At 34.9% G+C, this 22,240-nt stretch overlaps 1 protein-coding gene across 5 annotated transcripts in view; it reads right to left on the bottom strand.

The window, feature by feature from the left end:
- LOC139963800 (short transient receptor potential channel 4-like) overlaps positions 1-22,240 on the bottom strand; it is a 272,215-nt gene that overhangs the window by 161,693 nt on the left and 88,282 nt on the right. Inside the window, exon 1 of one of the 5 annotated variants that reach the window (XM_071964968.1) lies at positions 17,759-18,012. The exons of the other annotated variants lie outside the window; for them this stretch is intronic. The gene's annotated coding sequence lies outside the window, so the exon portion shown is untranslated. Of the gene's footprint in view, positions 1-17,758; positions 18,013-22,240 lie in introns of those variants that run through there. 5 annotated transcript variants of the gene reach the window in all.

The raw sequence follows: 22,240 nt of genomic DNA, 5'->3' as shown, positions 1-22,240 counted from the left end.
ATCATTGTTTTACTTTGTTTCAAAAGTTTTGAACTGCCAGCTCGTCTGGTCTAAACGACAATAGATTTAGATGTAGAATGAAATTGACTGGAGAAGGTCCATCTCATTAGTTTATATCATAAAGAGAACTGACATCATTCTTAATAATGATAAATCGTAAAAACATATTTCTAATACATTCTTGATGGAAATATAATGAGCGTTCCAAGGCAAACAATTCCTCAAAATGTTTTCACAACTTCTCTATTTTTGCTATATTGTTTAGTTGAAGTGATATTTTCATAATACATTGTTATTATTGAGTTATCCACACTTTCAAAAATGTCTATAATATATATATACAGACAACGAGGAAAGCACATTTTCATAGCGAGGTGACCTTTTCCTAAAATAATATCTTTTCGATCATCTTAATGTTAAAAACACTCTTTGCGATCGGAGATGACCGTGAGTCAAGGGTAAAAAAAAAATTTGGTGTTATGACGACATCTGTCAAAATCTGTTCAAATGATAAATGATTATTATTAGAAGAATTGACTGTAAGGAAGTGGAAATATCCTCCCCAAGTTTCAGTAGTGGAGTTTTTATTTCAAATTTCATTGGTACTCCGGGGTTTTACTATTAACATCTACAGAACTAAAATATAGAAAGTACACAAAGTGTATATATATATAAATCTGCATACATTAAATCAATAGCTTGTTTATATTTAAATTTTACCAATACGCTCAGTTTGAATTAAATACTCCCAGGTAGATAAATTAATTGCAAAAAAAAAAAAATCATCTTTCACATAAATTACAAAAACGGGGGCGTTCTACAATTTATGTATATAACGCGGATAAATTTTTACAGTTTGATCTTTCAATTTTGATGTGATATTTCTACTAGGATATCGTTTTCGAGATAACAACATTTGAAGTTGGCATGGTTTGTTCAAACCGTGAACTTGTATCAAATAAATAGGTGTGATGTCATAGATGCAATTTGAGAAGTGTGCTTTATGTTATTTCTTCTTTGTTTAAAGATACAATTATCATGAAAACTGAGATGCAGTAAACATTTGACTACTCTAACGTAACATTTGAATACTCTGCCGTAACATTTGTATACTCTCCCTTAACGTTTGACTACTATGCATTAACATTGAGTACTCTACATTAAAATTTGAATACTCTGACGAAACATTAAACCACTCTGCCTTAACATTTGAATAATCTGCAGTAACATTTGACTACTCTGACGTAACATCTGACTACTCTGACGTAACATTTGAATACTTTGCCGTAATATTGACTACTCTACAGTAACATTTGACTACTCTACAGTAACATTTGACTTCTCTACAGTAACAACTGACTACCCTACAGTAACATTTGACTACCCTACAATAACATTTGACTGCTCTACATTAACATTTGACTACCCTACAGTAACATTTGACTGCTCTACAGTAACATTTGACTGTTCTACAGTAACATTTGACTACCATACAGTAACATTTGACTGCTCTACATTAATATTTGACTACCCTACAGTAACATCTGACTACCCTACAGTAACATTTGACTGCTCTACAGTAACATTTGACTGCTCTACAGTAACATTTGACTACTCTGACGTAACATTGACTACTCTGCCGTAGCATTTGAATACTCTCCCTTAACGTTTGACTACTATGCATTAACATTGAGTACTCTTCATTAAAATTTGAATACTCTGACGAAACATTTAACCACTCTGCCTTAACATTTGAATAATCTGCAGTAACATTTGACTTCTCTGACGCAACATCTAACTACTCTGACGTAACATTTGACTGCTCCACAGTAACATTTGACTGCTCTGCATTAACATTTGACTACCCTACAGTAACATTTGAATACTCTACAGTAACTTTGAATACTCTGCCGTAATATGTTAATGCTCTGCCGCCGCCATTAAGATATTGTTAACTTAACATCCTCTAACGCTTACAAAAAGGTATGTGACAGACGCTATCCTGCGTGGCATACAACAGCTTTTCTGCATATCTTGCAAGAACTATCCTGCGTAGCACGCAATTGTTTCATAGTTTGCCCTTGGATCATCAAGATAATTAATTCTTAATGACAGAGTGACTGACCAAACATGTATGATTGAAATGTAAATATTTCATTTAGACATCCAGTCATCCACAAGTATTTCATGCCTTCGCTTTCGACTAACAGGTATAGAAATTGTTATATTCTATAGAAATTCGAATGAAATTTTAATTTATTCTTATATAGAATATTAAAGTGCAATGGCACCGTTTTGTATGTTTGTTTCGACTGTTTTCTTTTTGTATAGGAAATGGCATGTTACAAACCTTGCACAATTGTATCACTATTCTAATGTTTTCATCAAATTTTCTTGTCGCGAATTGCCCTGTTTCCAAACTTGTCACTTGCAAACTGTTATCAAACTTAGATATTTAATATGAAAATAATGAACTCATCTTTCTCAGTCTGTACGGAGCACCATATGTTCCATCGTGTTGGGATAATAAACAACAGAATGTCAGAAAAAATCCAAACATACTACAATTTTACACTAGTATGTCAATATCAGAACAACATTTCGTGTTTTAAAATCAACATGATGTAATTCAATATCAGCATTTCAAATGAAGAAATCAGCAATTTATCTATGAAACTAATTTGAACCTATAGTGGCGATCCTGGTTGTGAGCAATCTGCTTCATAATTTTAGAATCTACATCAACATGTTACAGAAATAAACTTTTTTTTTTAATTTTTAATTCTAAATTTTTAATTTTATTATTATTATTATTATTATTTTTTTTTTGGGGGGGGGCTTTTGTTTTAAGTATCAATGTATATCAGCATAAATTTAAATATAAACCACGCCTTTTATTTGTTCTCAGCGTGAGTTCAATGTTGTAGAAGTTTAAAGTGACCTCCATGCTTCCATGTTCAGTACATGTCATCTTCATTTCCGATTGTAAATTGATCACAAACCGTTGTCAGTTGCTGTAAATGTTTTTTGTGTCGATGGCATTGTTATTGTTGTTGTTGTTTATTTGTTGCTGTTGTTGAAGTTGCGCTTGATTAACGCACGATACATACACAAATACATTACCATTTTTATTACATTGTAACACGTGCCAAGGGCTGAAATAACACTTGCCAAGGGCTGAAAAGGCAGATAGGGGAATAAAAACCCAACCTCGATTTAAAATTGTAATCCAAGGAAAATGACTTGCGTGATCTCGACTTGTACATGCGGACATCAATCAGATAGTAGCATAATGTTTTTAACACGTGTCTCTATGTCAAACTACATTCTACAAGTCACCAAGTGCTATTGTGATACGTTAATATCAATATGGCGAAATCCTATGGGAACATTTTTGTCATCTCTAATTCAGTTAGAATTAGACAGGTAAGTTCCATTTGTAAATCCATGACAATCCACTAGGCTTTCTTGAAATGTATTATCAGTGTAATCCTTCAAGTTGGTGAATAATGCTCAAGTGACCTTACAGTTTGACATATGGTTTTCAACATTACGTCATTATCTGACGCCTACCGTGGAATTACGACTTTCCTTACTGGTTTTGAAACTCTGGACACACAATTAGCGTCCATGGCCTGGCTTCTGGTTGGGTGTCCGCATATAAAACGGGAGGCCCAGGTTCGAATCCCGATGGAGGCTGGAATTTTTTTTTACTGTTCTGGATTTTCCAACTCATTACGATTTCATTTATATATATTCATTTGCCTTTGTCGTTTACCTCCATTTCATTAACAAAAGTCTATTCAAAGTATTTCTTTCGAGATCCGGCTTTAAGAATCACAAATGACTTCGAATTGGTTAGCATCATGTTTGATCTCTAGAATAAGGCAAAATATGTCACCAAAAACAGAACTAGTATTGTTCGTTACATGTGACAAACGCATACAGTGGAATTACGACCTTCCTTACTGGTTTTGAAACTCTGGACATACAATCAGCGTCCATAGCCTTCTGGTTAGGGTGTCCGCATATAAAGCGGGAGGCCCGGGTTCGAATCCCGGTGGACTGGGCTGGAAGTTTTCACTGTTCTGGATTTTCCAACTCATTACGATTTTGTTTTAATATATATATATATATATACATATATATATATTTATATATATATATATGTATATATATATATATATGTATTTCAATTACTCAATGCTATTTGATAGCATGACGCGCATCATTGCTTTCTCGAGCATTGTGAATCAGGTTCAGGCACAAACACACACACACGCACAAACGCAAAGAAATAAAACCGAATTAATAAAAGGTATATAATGTGCCTCAGTTACTCACGTCTATTTAATAAGATAAAGTAGCATCGGGACTTACTTGAGACATGAATAATAATTACAAGCCCACTAGCCAAGAGAAGGCAATACATTACCATGAGTTAGATTAAGCAACATTTTCGTTTCCGAGCTTTATGGATCATGCTGAGAGCCACATGGGGACATTTCAGGAGACGACAGTGCTTTATCTTTAATAAGATTAAGCATCAGCCTCATTTTATTTGAACATTTATGAATCAGGCTAGATCCACCCACATGACCTTTCTAAGAGAGGGCATTACTTTATATTTATGAATCAGGCAAAGAGTTTTCAAACAACAAAATTGTGTTAAGAGAGGAAGATCGAATAGACGTCTCTCAAAAGTACCTGGAAACCCTAATTTTGCAGAAGTAAATATTTGAAGATATTTAATATTGAATCATTGAGCTATTAATTCCTCAAAATCGAACACGAAACGAAAGATTATCATCGAATCAGTTGTCACGTTCATAGGCTGGCCACCGACGAACTAGAGATATGATAGCAAATAGATTACTTTCATGCTACCCATTAAAACAAAAAACTTACATAATTTGAAAACCACCTCTGACATCACGGTGGAATAAATTGAAACCTAATGATATATGTTACAAAGGCCACGTGATCAATGTCAATTTGTGACTATACTCCGTCGGTCGGATAAGGCTTTGTCTATATCAACAGTGACTTAGTTACAGATAGACCGTATATGACTGTAACTAACACAATTAACTCTATCATGTGTTTACCCTATTATACAGTCTCTCTGCTCTGATTGCGAAATGGCTCCGGATCTGGAGAGATTTTTAAGAGAAAACCTCTGTTTACTCATGATGTGTACTCAAAAAATCATTCGGGGGAGGTCTGCTTGGATATATAGAGCGCCTCCATCTAATGTTGTTCGTGACCTGATTGGGAAGCGTAGTTACCATAGCAACCGACGTATACAAATACAAGCGTCTTTCCGCTGCGTTTGTTTAATTCGCTAAGGAATCGCATGTTTCGTTCTCGGTATAAAAAAAGGTTTCATTTTTTTGTTGTTTTATTGTCATGGGTTCCGAGGAATCCGAGAATTTACCTCGTTATCTTTAGCTTAGTTACCTCTGCCTTTGTATTACTATTTTTTCTGTTCGCCATCAAATCCTTTCTCTCTTAGTTACAGAATTAAAGCGGCTAGATGCATCTAATCAACGTACGGATTGTTTGTTTTTTTCTTCTTCTTCACATTCAGAGGTTTCATTATTCTGGAAGTAAGATTGTAATTAAACACACTATGAGATCTAAGTTTAACATTCAAATCATTGAAAACAATTTGAAGGTTAATGAGAGATAATCTGTGCCTACATTCAAGATAATATTTTCTGCTCACTTTATCATTATTATGACCACTTAATAACATGCAAGAAATCGTTCATTGTTTACAACCATTTCATTTAATATTTTGTCAGAAATAAGTAATGATGACTGAGATAGCTAATGAACTCCATTGTTAATGGATTTTAGTATTCATGGGCGGTAATCAAATTCACCAACATCGAGGACAAACAACAACATCAGCAACAAACAACATGATGACAAATTGACATATTACTTATGCTCGTGTTAATTGTGTGTTGTCAGTATGAACATGGTGTGTCGAGTGAGGGTACATGACTGGTGTATATAAAAGTTGAGCTTCGTGAATCTGCTCATCGAACATAAACATTGTGAAATATCAATGCTTGCAGAGTTTTCTTTCAAATTTATTCTCCCTAAAAATGTTTAAATTGCGTTTCATTCCTATAACTCTCTTGTATTTACAATTCCTGATTTTGCCCAACTCACAGCTCTGTTGTTAGTCGTTTCTGCAATATTCATCTCCAGAAATTGAATACGACTTACATTGGACGAGCATTTAATGAAAACAATACATAGCATTGTATGTAGAAATAATAGACTAGCGGTAAAATATTATATTATAATAAACCAACTGTTAATGCATTAATTGTCGAGGATATATATATATATATACATATATATATATATATATATATATATATATATATATATATATATATATATATATATATATGTATATACATATATACTGGTACTGACAGTTGTCTGAAGATTTTATAGTAACTGTTTTAGAAACTGTTGTAAGGTCTTAAATACCGTTTGATCTTCAAGTGACTTCTTTCGCTTATTATTGGCAATGAACGTGACATTGAGTTCCCAACAAACTGTTTTAACTTTTGAAATTGGAGTGGGTTAACGAGTGGGTCTTATTATTCCTTCAGTATCTAGAGCTACCGGTATATAATATAAGAAAAGCAATCAATTCCTTTTTATAGCAACAAATATGACATCTTATTAAAACAAAAGTTTGGTCAAGGTCATCCGAATTGGCCAAATATTTTGAAGTGGTAAGAAAGTTAAAGTGGCGGTCTAAAATTGATCAAAAATTTGTTTCAGTATATATGTTCTGACACAAAATCCCGCCCCCACCCGTCGTGGCGGGGGGGGATGTTCAAGCTGACTAAAGTAAGCAGACCGCAATTCACCCAGGGCCTCCCTCAACCAACTGCAGCGGACCAAGAAAACTTGAATAATTATTTGATCAAAACGTGAAACATTTGCAAGTGATATGTTTATTCATTAAAATTAGGATTCAGCGTATTTCAAGACCAAGTAAATATGATTAAAACGATTGCGAGAGTGAGAAAGAAGTATAAGTAAATACATTTTGTTATAGTTCAATCAATGAAACGACTGGAATACAAGACAATTATTTTGAAAATTTTAAAACAAGTTATAAAAGTATCATTAATTAACTTTCAGTACCAAAAATAATAAATACTTTCTATCATTGCTTGAGTAGCTAAACAACGTGTACGGATCTAATAGATATAGGCTTACTCATTCAATCACCTTTTGCACGTTCAGAGCATTTTGTGGAAAAGTTGTGAAATTTTTACTTACTCTGTTCCCTACTTTTTTTTGTCAAAGAAATTAAATGTAGAGAATACCCAGAGATGGAGTGGTTGTGTTTGTTTCATGTTTCGAGTCAAAGTAAACACGCGACAGAATCATTAACCTTGAACTTTTTTGACTTTTAGTTGTCGTCGGACAGGAAACAAACTTAATGACCCTTCCGAGCATTCTTAATCACCGTCAAGCCATTAATCTTGTTTTGATCATTAATTTTGTGTCAAAACCAATTCGACATGGAACGAGCCTACAGACTCCAAGAACTTTCTTCTCCCCCCACCCCCCTTATTTTTTAATAAAGAAAACGTCATTTCTTTCACCGTTGAATGCCTCTGGCCAAAGTAAGTGATATGCTTAATTAATATGAGATATACTAGGTAGATAAGCAAAGACACTGTAGGAAAACACAAGTCCTTTATTGATCTAACACAAATATGGTAAAGTAATAAATATATGCAGTATTCATTCTTCGATCTAAATATTTAAAACAGTGACTTGTCTTTTCACAGCCAGCTGTTTCACGCCAAAGGCCAATTTTAAGCTTGAGATGTTAATGATATTAATTTTCAAAAGAAGGAGTTTTTATATATATTGAAAACTATGAACAGCGAATGTGAAGTTTTAAGTTCAGTTTGTGTGTTTCTTTCCTTCTTTCCTTTCCGTCCAACATGGAAAACTAAAAACAACAACTAATAATAATAATAATAATACTAATAAAAATCATAATAATGGGAGGGATGAAAAAGGAATGGTATTGTGTTGTATTGTATTGCATTAATAACATAACATTACATAACAATGCATTGCATTACATTGCATTGCATTGCATTGTATTGTATTGTATTGCATTGTATTGCATTGCATTGCATTACATTACATTACATTACATTGCAATGTATTGTATTGTTTTGTATTGTATTGCATTGTGTTTTATTGTATTCCATTACATTGCAATGTATTACATTGCAATGTATTACATTGCAATGTATTGTATTGTATGTGTATTGCATTGCCTTATATTACATTGCAATGCATTGGATTGCATTGTATAGTACCACAATATATATACTACAATCTTTCATTACTAAGCACTGCACATTTTCGGCATTAATGATCATATGAACAACCTGTCTCCTGTATGGAGATGCTTTTAGTTTTAATGAGAACGTGTGATGATAATAATCCACAAGTAACTGAATCTGTTGTGAATTGAAATTCCCACTTGACAAGAAATCAAAAGCCTAGTCTACATTCTGTCACCATTAGTGGTTTTTATGCCGTTTTACTCATTAATTTCTCGAGAACAATACTTTGATATAAGAAACAACAGACTCTTTACCGAGAAATTAGACGAGATTTTCTAATAAAAGAAAAAAAATCATAATTGAAGCTCATATTTTTGTACCAAGTTTTACGAAAATTATTTCCCATTTCCAGTGTAACCTGAATCGATTGTAGCAACACTGCGTTTCAAATGCGTTCTTATTTTAAAATCACGTGATCTATACTCTGGCTTCTGATAAAGACAAAAAAAAAGAGTAAATTTGAAATACAAAGCGGCATTTTAACTCCCCAAGTCAATTAAAGGTTTTAAATTTTCATCTTGCCTCGAAGTTTAATTTCAGTTTAAAGCAGATGTTTGATTCTGTTTTTACTGGGTTGACCGGAAAGAAGATGGGATATAGTCTACCTTTTTGTAGGTGTTTATATTTCTATCTTCGCCTATCCTATTTTAACTTAATTCTATATTTTGATGGTCTTTTATATGCGTGGTGAAAACGTCATCTTTTTTCCCGCCCATTTCTAGGATTTAAAGAGACGTGGCCCGTCTTCAGGTCAAATGATATTTCACAAAACGTGCGCACGAGATGCATTTTATAGTAGTAATTACAAACGTGATGGGTAGTCTCTTAGTCGCCATCATGGATATGAGGAAATGTGTTTATCCCATTCCGGTCATCAAAAACATCTCCGGCTGTCAGTAGATTTGCAGGGCAATGCTAACGTTACCGACGCTTAAAAATTGCATTTTCGTACGGTTTTAGCTTTCTAAGTCTGGACATGAATTTAGGAGATAAAAATGAACTCGGAAAAAGCTTGATACTAAACGCGGCTACCGAGTATACTGTTCATAAATTAATTACATTTTGTACTAAATGAATAAGAACAAGTTGCCAGTGGTGATGAAGAATTCCTGGTATTATTCTAATTCACTGACTGCCGTTACCCTCCCCTCCCCTCCCCTTCCCCTTCCTCTTCCCCTTCCCCTCCTCTCCTCTCCCCTCCCCTCATTTGGTATTAATTGCAAGTAGAGACTTAATAATTTTAACTATTCTTTCTTATTTAAAGTGAACTTGTCTGGGCAATTTAGTTTACATGTGGCAAAAATGATGGACCATTTTCCCAAATCGGACGCAAAAAGAAACTTAGTTTGCAATGAATGCCATCTAAAATTTCGAAACCTGAAAACGTTTGTATTCTCAACCTTGGTTACATCAGTCATTCATTAAATATAAACAATGCGACATGATTATGCAACTACGTTGTATGACGACGCGGTGTGACAACGCTGTGCATGTGTGATAACGCGATGTGACATCGCTGCGTGATAACGCGATGTGACATCGCTGCGTGATAACGCGATGTGACATCGCTGCGTGATAACGCGATTTGACATCGCTGTGTGATAACGCGATGTGACATCGCGTTGTGATAACGCAATGTGACATCGCTGTGTGATAATGCGATGTGACATCATTGTGTGATAATGCGATGTGACATCCCTGTGTGATAACGCGATGTGACATCGCTGTGTGATAATTCGATGTGACATCACTGTGTGATAATGCGATGTGACATCACTGTGTGGTAACGCGATGTCACATCGCTGTGTGATAACGCGATGTGACATCACTGTGTGATAACGCGATGTGACATCACTGTGTGATAACGCGATGTGGCATCATAGCGTTGTGATAATGCCTTGTAACGACTCGGTAGGCCATGCGCATATGAAACTAATATTCTCAACGCAAAGTTACATACGGCAGTGATGAGATGTAAGTATTGCGGTATGATTATATCGAGCCGGTGTGACGACACCGTACGACGATTATACAGACGATGACGACGAAACGGTATGACGATGAACGGTATGACGATGAACGGTATGACGATGAACGGTTTGACGATGAAACGGTATGACGGCGACATTGTATGACGATGTAATGTCCAGTGTATGGAATAATCAGCCATAATATAACTCGTATACATTTCTGTACTAACATAGTCAAAAGGCATAGAAAATTATGTCTCGTTCTGACTAATGAATAAACAGGAGATGATTGGCGATCTAATAAAAACACAGTTTGTATTCGGTTTAATGTTGATCTTAATCGTCTCAGATGACAAACGTTCTGAGTGAGAGTATAATATTATACGGAAATGATTTCTCCAGAGTAGCGATTAGATGAAGATTTTTTTACATTTTGTTATAATGATAATAGAGTATATAAACCTATGTTATGTTTACTATGTGTGTTTTTTTTTTTTTTGATCCAATCTGTCAGTCGTTCGCTCGAGGATATACGAAGAAGAAAAAAAAAAAGAAGAAAAAAAGCAAAGTGTCGTTCTAGGGAGACGCAATCAAGAAAAATGTCGGCTCTAGATAGTAAATACAGATCTAAAAACCATTACCTAAGATCACGACACGAGCTACTGGCCAAAATCATACTAAGTTAGTTAAGTAGTTTCCCAGATTTGACGATATTCTGAGAGGTGGTTTCCATTACAGTCAATATTACATTGATTAACATATCTGCTGGAGTTGAAATAACAAAGTATAATTTAAATAATAAAGAACAAATCGCTGAAATATGTGAGCTATTTTCTGGGCCAGATATAGCAATGAGAATATCTAGGGTGGGGGGGGGGGGGGGGGCATAGCAAGGGCAGTACATGGACGCGTGCCTACCAACCAACTTTTGTGAACAACATTGATATGTACCTCTTTCCATACATTAAAAAGGCGCTTTATTTTTCTTCAATTTCAAATTACCATTTTGTTATATTAAAAGGTGTGCTGCTGTTCCTTCTCGTAAATAACAAAGCATATGGCTATCATTCAATTAAACTAGTAATATCATTTCACTAAAACTGGGACAGCATATCTTTGGAGTGGAGTATGGGGGAGGGGGGGGGGAGATACAGACCCCTTTCATATAAGAATGTCCTTACCCCCAAATTCATTTCTCTACGACAGCTCATGGGATTGCTCTATATAATTAATTCTGGTATCACGGAATGACACAGTTCTAAAGAAAGTCGACGGGAGATTTTGTAAACAAGAACGCATTGCATAAATATTTTCTTTTTTCGATTTTCGATTTTCTTCTTTTGGAATACGGCGGTTGAGATACGACGGTAAACCCAAGACTTTCTGCCGCCGGGTACTACGTTACAAACCCATCTCATGAGGAAACCAATTTCGGGAAGATTAGTTTTGATTCATCATTCAAAATATATAAATACATATTTGAAATCCTTGTATTTGTTTGTGCATTTCTTTGCGAGGGCAAGTGCTTGGCAAAATTAACTTTATAGTTATGAGGATTTAGGGATTAAGAATTAGTTTTTCAAACAATAAAAGACAATACTTCAAGAAGTACAAAGTATTCATATTATCCTACATATGGACTTAAACTTTTGAGAATAGTTTAGGATAGAAAAGACACCATCTAAGGCCCTTAGGCACCACGTGCTTGCTTATTCCCCCCCCCCCCCACGTTCCCCCTATTTAGGTTTGCCCCTATTTAGGTCTCGCCTGGAAGTGTTCATGAAGACCCTTTTTACCTCTATAACCCCTTATCCATGGGGCCCCATTGGACACTTGGTTTATTGGTTGAATAGACAGTTATTGGTGAGTGGCGAGCTATGGTGGGTTTGGTAATTTTTTCGTGAGATGAGGGAACTGGCTCACACTCCTCACAGATTTTGAACAAACGCACCCCCCCCCCCGCCTCAAGACCTCACTGTACCCTCACCTACACAACCACATTCTCCGCTAATTCTCCTAACAATTGCAAACTTTTGGCTCCACTTTTCATCGCTTTTGGACAGCTCAGCAACTAACATATAATCAGCTACTCAGTAGAAACCAATAGCGTTCAGGCGTTGAACCAAACGTAAGGAAGAAGAAAGACCTATATCTGAGGCCGAAACTAAACACATTTGGGATAAATCAAATACAATTACTAAACTCTATATGATGCATTGGCTAGATTCGTCGAGGGGCGAAGAGGGATCGGGGAATGGTGGGTGGATCGATTCGTTCAGATTCTTACAAAAGTCATAAATTCTATTGAATTTACCACATGATTGAAACAATCATAAAACTGTCTTTATTGTATATTTACTATTAACACTGCACATGCATTAGATTCATATATATTTACCATTGACTTTAAATAGAGTATTATTTTCATATATATTTACCATTGACTTTAAATAGAGTAAAGACACCCTTATTTTATTCCACTGATGGCCTTCCTGGGGAACTTATTCTATCCTATCCATCCCAATTTCTTGTTTACAGGGGCCAGTTTCAGAAAGGCTTTTTTTTAATTGTTATTACAAAATAAAACATTGCGTCTACATAGTTCCCCTTACTGAGCCACAGTTTGCATGTATAAACATTATACCTTCGTTTGGGAGGGTATACGGCAGTTAAATATGCGCATGATGAATCTAAATTTGCATAAAGCTCCATAATATGCATTGAGTGAAAGAGAGTCAAGTTGTAAGAAAGGTTGAATTACGAATACATTGCACACGCTATAACAATATATTCCAACTTTACTGAGACAGTATCCGATTTGATACAGTTTGGTCTTACTTTTTCATTAAAATATCAACTGACATGAATTGAAATTAAGCATATAGTTCCGTAGTGAACTCCCATAGCATGTGTTTTTTTCACAGTTCACACGACTGTGATCTTGTAAATGTATGCCACTGGTTGGTGTTACAGTGTATGGCTGTACTCGCGTTTTCTAATCAATCAAGTTTTGAGAGACAGAAAAAAAAATCCCTGAAAATGTTCAAATCCAAGATTTTGAGATGAATTCTAGCAACAACAAAAAAGGACGATATAGACAGAACGATGGTATACGCTTTGAGGGACAGATTCATTGAAATTGTTTACTTTTGTATGGAAATCCACTCACTTTTAGTAACAGAGTCTTGTATCTAGGCCTAGGCCTCCTCACATATCTTTACTACAGTAAACTTGGCACTGCTAAACACATATATAGATGCACAATTTCAAACAGTCCCCTACAGGGGCCCTGCATTGCGCAACATCTACGCGTGCAAGGGATACTCCACACAGTGTTGCAGCTATAATGCGGCGCAGTGAACTAGATATATAAGTTACCTCACAGGTCCCCGTTCCCTGGGTGAAGAGAGTGTCTTGCCAAAAAGACACAAGGTTATGATCTAACCAGAAATCTGGATCCTGTAATGCATAGATCCTTAATCCCTAGTCCTTAACAGCTTGACCAAAACGTTCACAATTAAGCCGAAAATAAATAATTGTTGCAAATAAAGCTTGACTTGATCGCAGCCTGGTGGGACCATTCTATTTTTTAAGGAGAAGTCGCCTAGGAAAGAACCTGGGCACGAAAACCAAACTACCGAACGACTGATCCGCTCTCAACCCCAGTCCCCTTGAATCGGGACTGTGACTGAGTGATCATCGTCAGGTGTGCATCACCATTCCCCTCGAAAGGGAACAGATACTACACATGATCTTAGCCAAAAGGCCGTGACCATTCGTGTCCGTTCAGAATCATCATGTGACTTGATACAGGGGTAATACTATAGTCTTATATTACCCACATCGAGGGTAATGTAATAACACTGTACCTTTCAATCATACCAGTTCTACTGAGCAAATACAAAGCTCTATGACTTGTACAGTTTTTGGCTTAGTCCTGTATTGAGGTTGGTTACTGGTACATCTTTAATAACTTTGGCAGACTGTGACAGACATGCAGACACCGTTGGGCTGCCGGTGGGGGTGGGACGGGAAGCAGTGGGGTGATTGGGGAGAACCATTATTGGGTATTGAAGTCAGGGCTGAACGGGTAACTATAACATATATACGTCAGAAAACAGTTGGAAGTTTCCTATGTGATAATACATAAGGTTCGTCGATACGTGGTATAGATATGCAAAACAAAATGGCAGAAATTCAATCTGCGAGTTAAGATAATCAGATAATCGAGATTCTACGAAAAACACCATGCAGATAAGACTTATCTTGATATTTGTCATGGTAACGACAGTAACAATGACTAAATACGGTCTGAAATTCTATACATGTGTTTTCCAACTCCCTTAAATACCAAATAACATCTCTTTTAGTTTATTGGCATAGCTGGTTCAATTTCATTTGTTAAAGTGAAATCATTCAAAAGCAAAAAACTCCTTTTGATTCCGCGCTCAACTAATTTTGTAGAGCAATGGTCCGCATCGGCGCTCTACAGTGTTTTCTCTTTCCCGCCAAAAATTAGTTGATAAGTGTACGTGATAAATCAGCCTCGATATCAGGTAATCGTCATGGAAGCGACTGATTGTGATAAACAACGTAAAGCCCGGTTAATTATATCAATTATTCCTTAGTAAGCCTAGTCGTTTTCTAAATTTATTAAAACAGAGTTATCATTGAGTTAATCAGTATACTATTCGTGCGGTTGCTGCAGCAACTAAAATATGCATGTATCTGTATTTGGGGGAACGGTACGTCTCAATAGAACCATGAAATATTAATATATATAAACAATTTTCAATGCGGATAAATCGATATTCGAGACAACAACAGAGGATTAAACCTCAATTCAAACGTTTGGAAAGAAAAATTGCAACTGAAAAGAATTGTAAGGATAATAGTGATTTTTTACAGATAAACGGAACTAGAAATTCTTGTTATATGAATGTGTTCACATCTTCAGGAAAAGCATTGTTTTGGTCATTATATACATATACGTAGTACGGTACTTTTCTTCAGCTTTTTACCCGAGGTTTACCTCACTAAATGCGGCAAAACGTGCATATATGTCTCCCAAATGAGAGCTTTATAATGTGGTTATTGCAAGTAATATAGAAAAAGGACTGATGCAATACATTTTGTAGAAAACGGACGGAAATATCAATAATTTCTACATACAGGCAACATTTCCTTGGGTGCAACATTTTGGACGAAAGCCTTCATTTGATTAATTCGTAATCTTATCTTGAGTGCGGTAATGTTTACATACATGTATTAAAACTGCCAAAAATCGATGACCATAGCCCACAGCTCAAAGGGAGGTTGTTTAACAATTCCTATTACACATACACGAAGCCTATAGCGTTGATAGAAGAATAACTTGGATATTTGAATCCCTCTCAGTTAATGAATCAACAATAAAACGTGCACATCTCTCCCCCCCCCTCAATTACCTGACCTCGACAATCATAACATTCATGTTTACATCTTAACAGTTGAGAAGCCATTAGGACGGAAGTACTTCGCAATCCGACATACATATATTGAGGTCCGTTCATGCCTTCACCTCTCTCCACCTCTCTAGCTCTCGTTATCTTTCTTTCTTTGGTTTGAGCGAATAAGAAAGAAATGTCTGAGATAAATTATTTTCTCCGCAAACTCTTGTTTTATTTGCAATAAACCTCCATGTATGCACGACACACACAATCTTAAATGGTCCTGATAATAGTAAGACAGGGCGAAGAAACAGCGGATGTAATAAGAGCTGATGTTTGTGACATGGGGTATTAGGAAAAGCTAAACAATCATATGAACACAAATCACAAGGATCGCCAAGCTTTTCTCAGTTAGTGTGGAATATATACTCATGTTATATTGCTAATCATTTTCTGTATAGTAAAGCGCTAATACCCTTAGTAATTTGTAGCGGAATAAAAACAAATGATATGAGTGTAATTTATCATGCGTACTGGTAAGATGATTGCAGAATAAACAATTACAAATTTAATTTTCTCGAGTTCGTCAAAATTCGAGTCGAAGATCAAGAAACCACTGTAAGTAGATTTTATAAGATGACAGTGTTATGTAACTAAGGAATAAATGCTTTATTCCACAAAACCACAATTAAAAAGTATACAAAAAATATAGATATAGATATGGACAATTCATTACTATTTTTACTTTAAATATCGCTGAACCAATAAAAATTTGAATATGGAATTACAGCTAAATTCCCTCTGACTTAAACTGAAATTGTTTGTTAGTTACAATAACTCGTACAAAATATATCTATAATCATTAGAAAATGAGAGACTTGCTTTTATATGATCTTGTTAATTACATGACAATAAGAAAGTGGTTAATTTTCCAATATTAAATACCTCTAATCATTTTACTGCTTGCATCATTTAAAACTTTCCTGTACTCCATTCAGACCTATGAAATTATTTTGTTCTTCGAAAGTCATATTTGCCCATTAAAAGAAGAAAAAAACTCATGCAAAGCGAAAATAAGAGGTCAAACTTTACTTATGAGTTTTATACTCATTAAATATCAAATCTGTTTTGTTTTATATTTTATGACGTATTAAGGTTAACGAAGGGACCTCGAGACGTGTCGGTGTTTGAAACTAGGTCTATTTCATAACCTCCAGCGTAACTACAGGTTTAGTTACAAGAACGGTCACAACTGGGATTTCCAAACGGAGTAATTTGCTTCTGTGTAAATTGAACAGTATTTCGTGAAATCATCATTAAACAAACATACACACAGACGATATGCGATAAGATGCTATGATTAATTGTGTGGTAGTTTGAAATTTTCAGACCTTGCGAAAGCATTCTTCTGTTATTTAGTGTAAAAAAAAACACACACATTTTATCAGCTCACCGAAACTTTCCCGTACTTCAAGAAAGTTTGAGATTACAAGCACCGGAAGATAACTTCAAAGTTACAAGATACTTTAATCTTTACGTTACAAATGATTTTAATCGCATATCTGATGCACTGGTAATACGAACATCATACTTCAGTTTCGGACGGAATTTGTAAAATATCAAATCCAACTATACAGCTTAAAGCACATCGCGTCTTGCCTAGAAAATCCTAGATATAAAATCTTCGTTTACTGATATCAGATACGATAGATAAGATATGTGATAAGATCAAGTCGATTAGTACTCACCAACAAACAAGTTTCACATTATTATAGAGTTTCTTTCAGAATAACATTAGATTAGTTATAATATATGAAATATTTAATAAATATATTTATATATCATAAATAAAGTAAAATATAGTAATATTTAATGATGGAATTACAAATAAAAACATTGAATTTTGAACGTAATTTACGAACGATAATTCGACGTCATTACTTACCGTAGAAAGCCATTTTATAATATTAAAAAAGTTGTCAACAGTCAAAAGAAAAATTAAGGTAAATGTTCCTTCCTGTTTTCCGTCCAAGAAAACTAGTTCGGTGTACTGGTTTAGAGAAATTCCTTCTTTTTCTCCTGAGTTATATTAAACAATCCCAAAGTTCTTCGAATCGAGCGCATTGGCCGATAGAGGATAAAAAGTTACGTTGGTTTCCTCCTGTATGCTATATGGGCTTTAATCTAAAACTAAAACCGAGCGAAACACATAATGGTTAGCAGCGGTTTGGAATGTTCCATTCCGATATAGGTAAATACAAAACGTCGGCATCGCACAACAGACGGGCGAGATATGATACATTACGATATTAAAAGAAAACACTGTGGTTTTGTGTCTATTAATTTGGTTACATGTTGCATGTCAAGATGGATGAGGCTAATTTACGTGTTAATAAAAACCAGAATACCGCATCCAGAAGATGGAACACATCTTCAGTAGTTGACAATTTATCGTTTTTTTTTAAAGTTTGTTTAAAATTATTCCTTTTTGTCACACAAAACTACTTTTCGTTTCATCAGTACGGAGGTATTATATGTACAGGATTAGTGACCTATCTTTACACAGAATGAATTCTTACCAAAGTTACTCCCTTGCTTGCTACTTTTCGTATTAAAATAATGTACAAGGACCGAAAACAATTGAAATTAACCTGATAGCATTACAGGAGTCTGAGAAGTTTGGGTACGGGAGTGGGGGGGGGGGGCGGGAAGTCACCAAAAATTGTTTGCAACATGTTCCAACATGTTGTTTTCTATATATCGTATTTTCTCGTCAGAATGGGGGTTGAGTTGATTTTCTTTGAATTATTTCCTTTTTTTGCAAGTTTAGGGGCGGGGGGGGAGGGGAATTATTGTGCGAGGGAGAGAAGTCAGTATACATACTCCTCGTGCTCTGATTCTTACGCCCTAGTAAACTGGTTTACATGCTGTCAAAGCATGCACTGAAATTTGGTTTCATATTTCTATGGAAGCTTTCTTACGTTACAACTTTCACATGATACAGATATACTAGTCTAGGAAATCAATGAACACTTCAAACTTGTATAGTATCGGTTGATAATATATCAGAGAAAACCGTACATTTTGTTGATATCAATTGGATATAATATGAATCCGTTTATCGAATGGATATATATATATATATATATATATAAATATGGATATATATATATATATATATATATATATATATATATCCTTAATTTTAAGAGATTATCAAATATGTTGAAATTTGGATTTTTAACAGACATGTAAGCTTCAAGAGCCTAAATATTTTACACCACATTGAGATACGAAACCTACGCTTTCTACAAAGTGTCAAACATTTGTAACATGTTTCGGCGGTTTTATATCATTTTTTTTTTTTCCTTCGTATTATTTACAATTTTGGGATGAGATTATTTTAAGGTTAAAAAATAATTCAATAGTTACATAAAATAATTAAGACCTTGAATTTTCATTGCATCAACGGTAGCTTACTTTTACTTCCTTTTATAGTTGCTTTAATGAAATATATCAATTAAATTTCGAATCTACCTTAACCTCGACCTCTTGCGTGTTAGGTACTAATTCTCTCCACCTCTAACCTCCTTACGACATTTACACCGTTACGACATGTTATCGCTATCCATATGTCGATTTTCTTCAAAGTTTACCTTTGTTAAATTTATACTTATAGGTTCAGCGATATTATTATGGTTATTCTTGAATATGGAAGAATAAACAGGTGTCTCAAACCACTAAGTGCACTCCTATTAAATAATGAATATTTTTTGTCTGCCCTACACATCCTGTGATAATGAAGTTAATTAGAAGGGCCAAGATGATTTATAAAATTACAGGAATGTAAACACATGGCACCAATAACCACCACGCGGCTATAGAAACACTTCATTAAGACCTTGAATATATTCTGTTAAGTAGCTTGTATACCATCTTCTTTGGCGAAAAGCAAGTTCAACATATTTCTTTTCTTTTGCAACATTTGTCAGTGATTTTGATTTTTTTCTCAACATTAGTCGCTAGTCGCGCTCCTAAAAGATAATAATATTTAATCTCTTTGCTATTATTTATAAGTAGTTCCCGTGGTTTTGACATTTTTGATTTACAATTTTTGGGTTTGAAAGTTCGCAGGGTCAATGGAAATGCTATTTATCTATTAAGACGTTCCGTTTCAAAATTGAAAAATTAATGTGAGCAGTGTTCCTTCTGGTAATGTAATTAATTAACCAAGACAAGGATCAGAACAAACTAATGCATTATCTTTAGTTACATAGTCTTAGACTAAAGCAATGACATTCAACTAGATCAATATAATGCATCATCATAATCCTCACTATCATCATATTCAAATAATTTATGCGAATTCCTCCATTAAGAAAGCTTAAACCGATTGTTTACATGATGAATCTATGTGTTGCTCTAGAAACCATTCAATATCATCGTCTAATTCAGTCTTCGGCTCCATTTGTTTATTCTTTCATGAATTATTTAAATTTATTTATAACCTTTATTTTGGTACTTTGTTCTGACGAGTCTTCTGAATCGAAAGTCTTCATCACTCTTTCAAAGTTGTATAAATATTTGTTCTCATAAAATATTCATAATTGACATGAAACGAAGTAAACTGCTTCATCGAGTCACAATCTTTTAACTCTTTTTCCCCTGAATTATGACATAATATTTCAAAAGAAACAATCGATATTACTAGGTAACCTGAGTGCAATGGATTGATGATGACAAAAATGTTGAGCTGGTCAGCACTCGACTTTCGGGTCTGTGCAGGGACGGCGGAATCCAGACGGATAAGTGACACATGCTACCCCCCCCCCCCCTCCCCTTGGAAATGGCTTCAAATTTTAAAATGCTGGTGTCCCTTTATATAAACTAGAGGTGCTATTTTTGTTATGTTTGTTTTTTAATTAAATCAGAGAAAGCGTTATTTGCGAAGTGAACTTTTTCGTTCAAAAAGGGCACTTTTAACTTTCGGTTCAACGTCACATGCCCTACTGATCCACGACTTTTCTGCCCTATCCAGATTTAGTCCTCTTCCTCCGCCCGTGGATCTGTGGTGTGAATGTATTTATGCAAAACAATCAGCCACATTAACTCGAAAAGGCGCAATTGTCTTTTCTTGTACGCCATAGCCATAGCTGATCAAACTGGTAAAACACATGCAGACCGCTCATAATGATGTAAACTACACGATGCCGAACAAAATATGGTATGGTTTGGGGGGGGGGGGGCAAAACCTGCACGCTGAACCAGCATTTGAATTACATTCCGCATTGTAACGGGAGGGGGTAGAATGGATTAATATTACATCAATTGAGTATCATTAGTCTTAAATAAAAACCTTATGATCGTTATACAAGACACTTGATAGTCCCGAGCCTTTCCACGACTGTTGAAGAAACGTATAAGCACATAAAATGTAACCAATATGAAGCTCCCATTTCCAAAGGAAAATGTCTAACATGCATGCATAGGTTATTAAAACCAGTACATAAAACTGTGTTAGGCAACTACGCAATCAGGTGGCTTTTGATGAAAACGTTTAACCATTGATGTCAGAAGGAAATGACATTACACGACGAGAGCATGATATATACCATACGTGGTTATTACTTCATAAAGAAATGTCAGTCAAATTAATCTATCCGTCTGTTACATATAACAAAAATTGATGGTTTCCATCAACAAATTGGGGCCTCAAATGTTAGTCTTTCAGTGTCTTGTTTTTCTATTCTAAAGATGTTGCATATATTGTGTGGTAAAGAACCTTTGGCTGCTTCAAACGATGGCATAGGGGAAAGAAATCTGCATCTTGGCTTTCTATTGTTTTTATCGATGCATGCATCTGTTGAATAATCAGTATTCAATTTTCGATATTGAGACTAACTTTTCACGGATCTATAAAATTTAAAATTAAAATGTGATTGATATGCTCATAAAATCATAATTAGCGATATAAAACACAGCGAAAAGATATAGGTGTTTTGACAAGGTCGTATAAATCGAAAATAAATAAATGATGAACTTAATATTAAGTGTATAAGTAAAGTTTGGCTGTGTTCATTATTCCATCGCGAATACTTTGAGATAAGTTATAGGTAGCAGGATTGGATCTGGATAATTCTGGTGCAACAAATTTGGTAAAACCAGGAAGTTGGGATTTAAGTTTGAGTACTATCTCTACTCTCAATTATTGAGAACATCAGTGCTTTTTAGAAAGATTGAAACAAAAGTAAGATTATCAAAGCATTAAAGACCCCAAGACGATGAATTGAAACTATTTTCTTAGGTAGATGTGTCCATAATATTGTGATCAGCTTACTCTTGGAAACACAGACTTTTATAATATTGCGACTATTTTGGTATGTTCTTGTTTATAGAAAAGCAATTTATTTCACTGAGAGCATGCAGT

The sequence above is a fragment of the Apostichopus japonicus genome, chromosome 22 (genome assembly GCF_037975245.1).
Source record: "Apostichopus japonicus isolate 1M-3 chromosome 22, ASM3797524v1, whole genome shotgun sequence".
In the NCBI taxonomy this organism is placed as follows: Eukaryota; Metazoa; Echinodermata; class Holothuroidea; order Aspidochirotida; family Stichopodidae; genus Apostichopus; species Apostichopus japonicus.
This window is presented reverse-complemented; position numbering and strand designations above follow the sequence as displayed.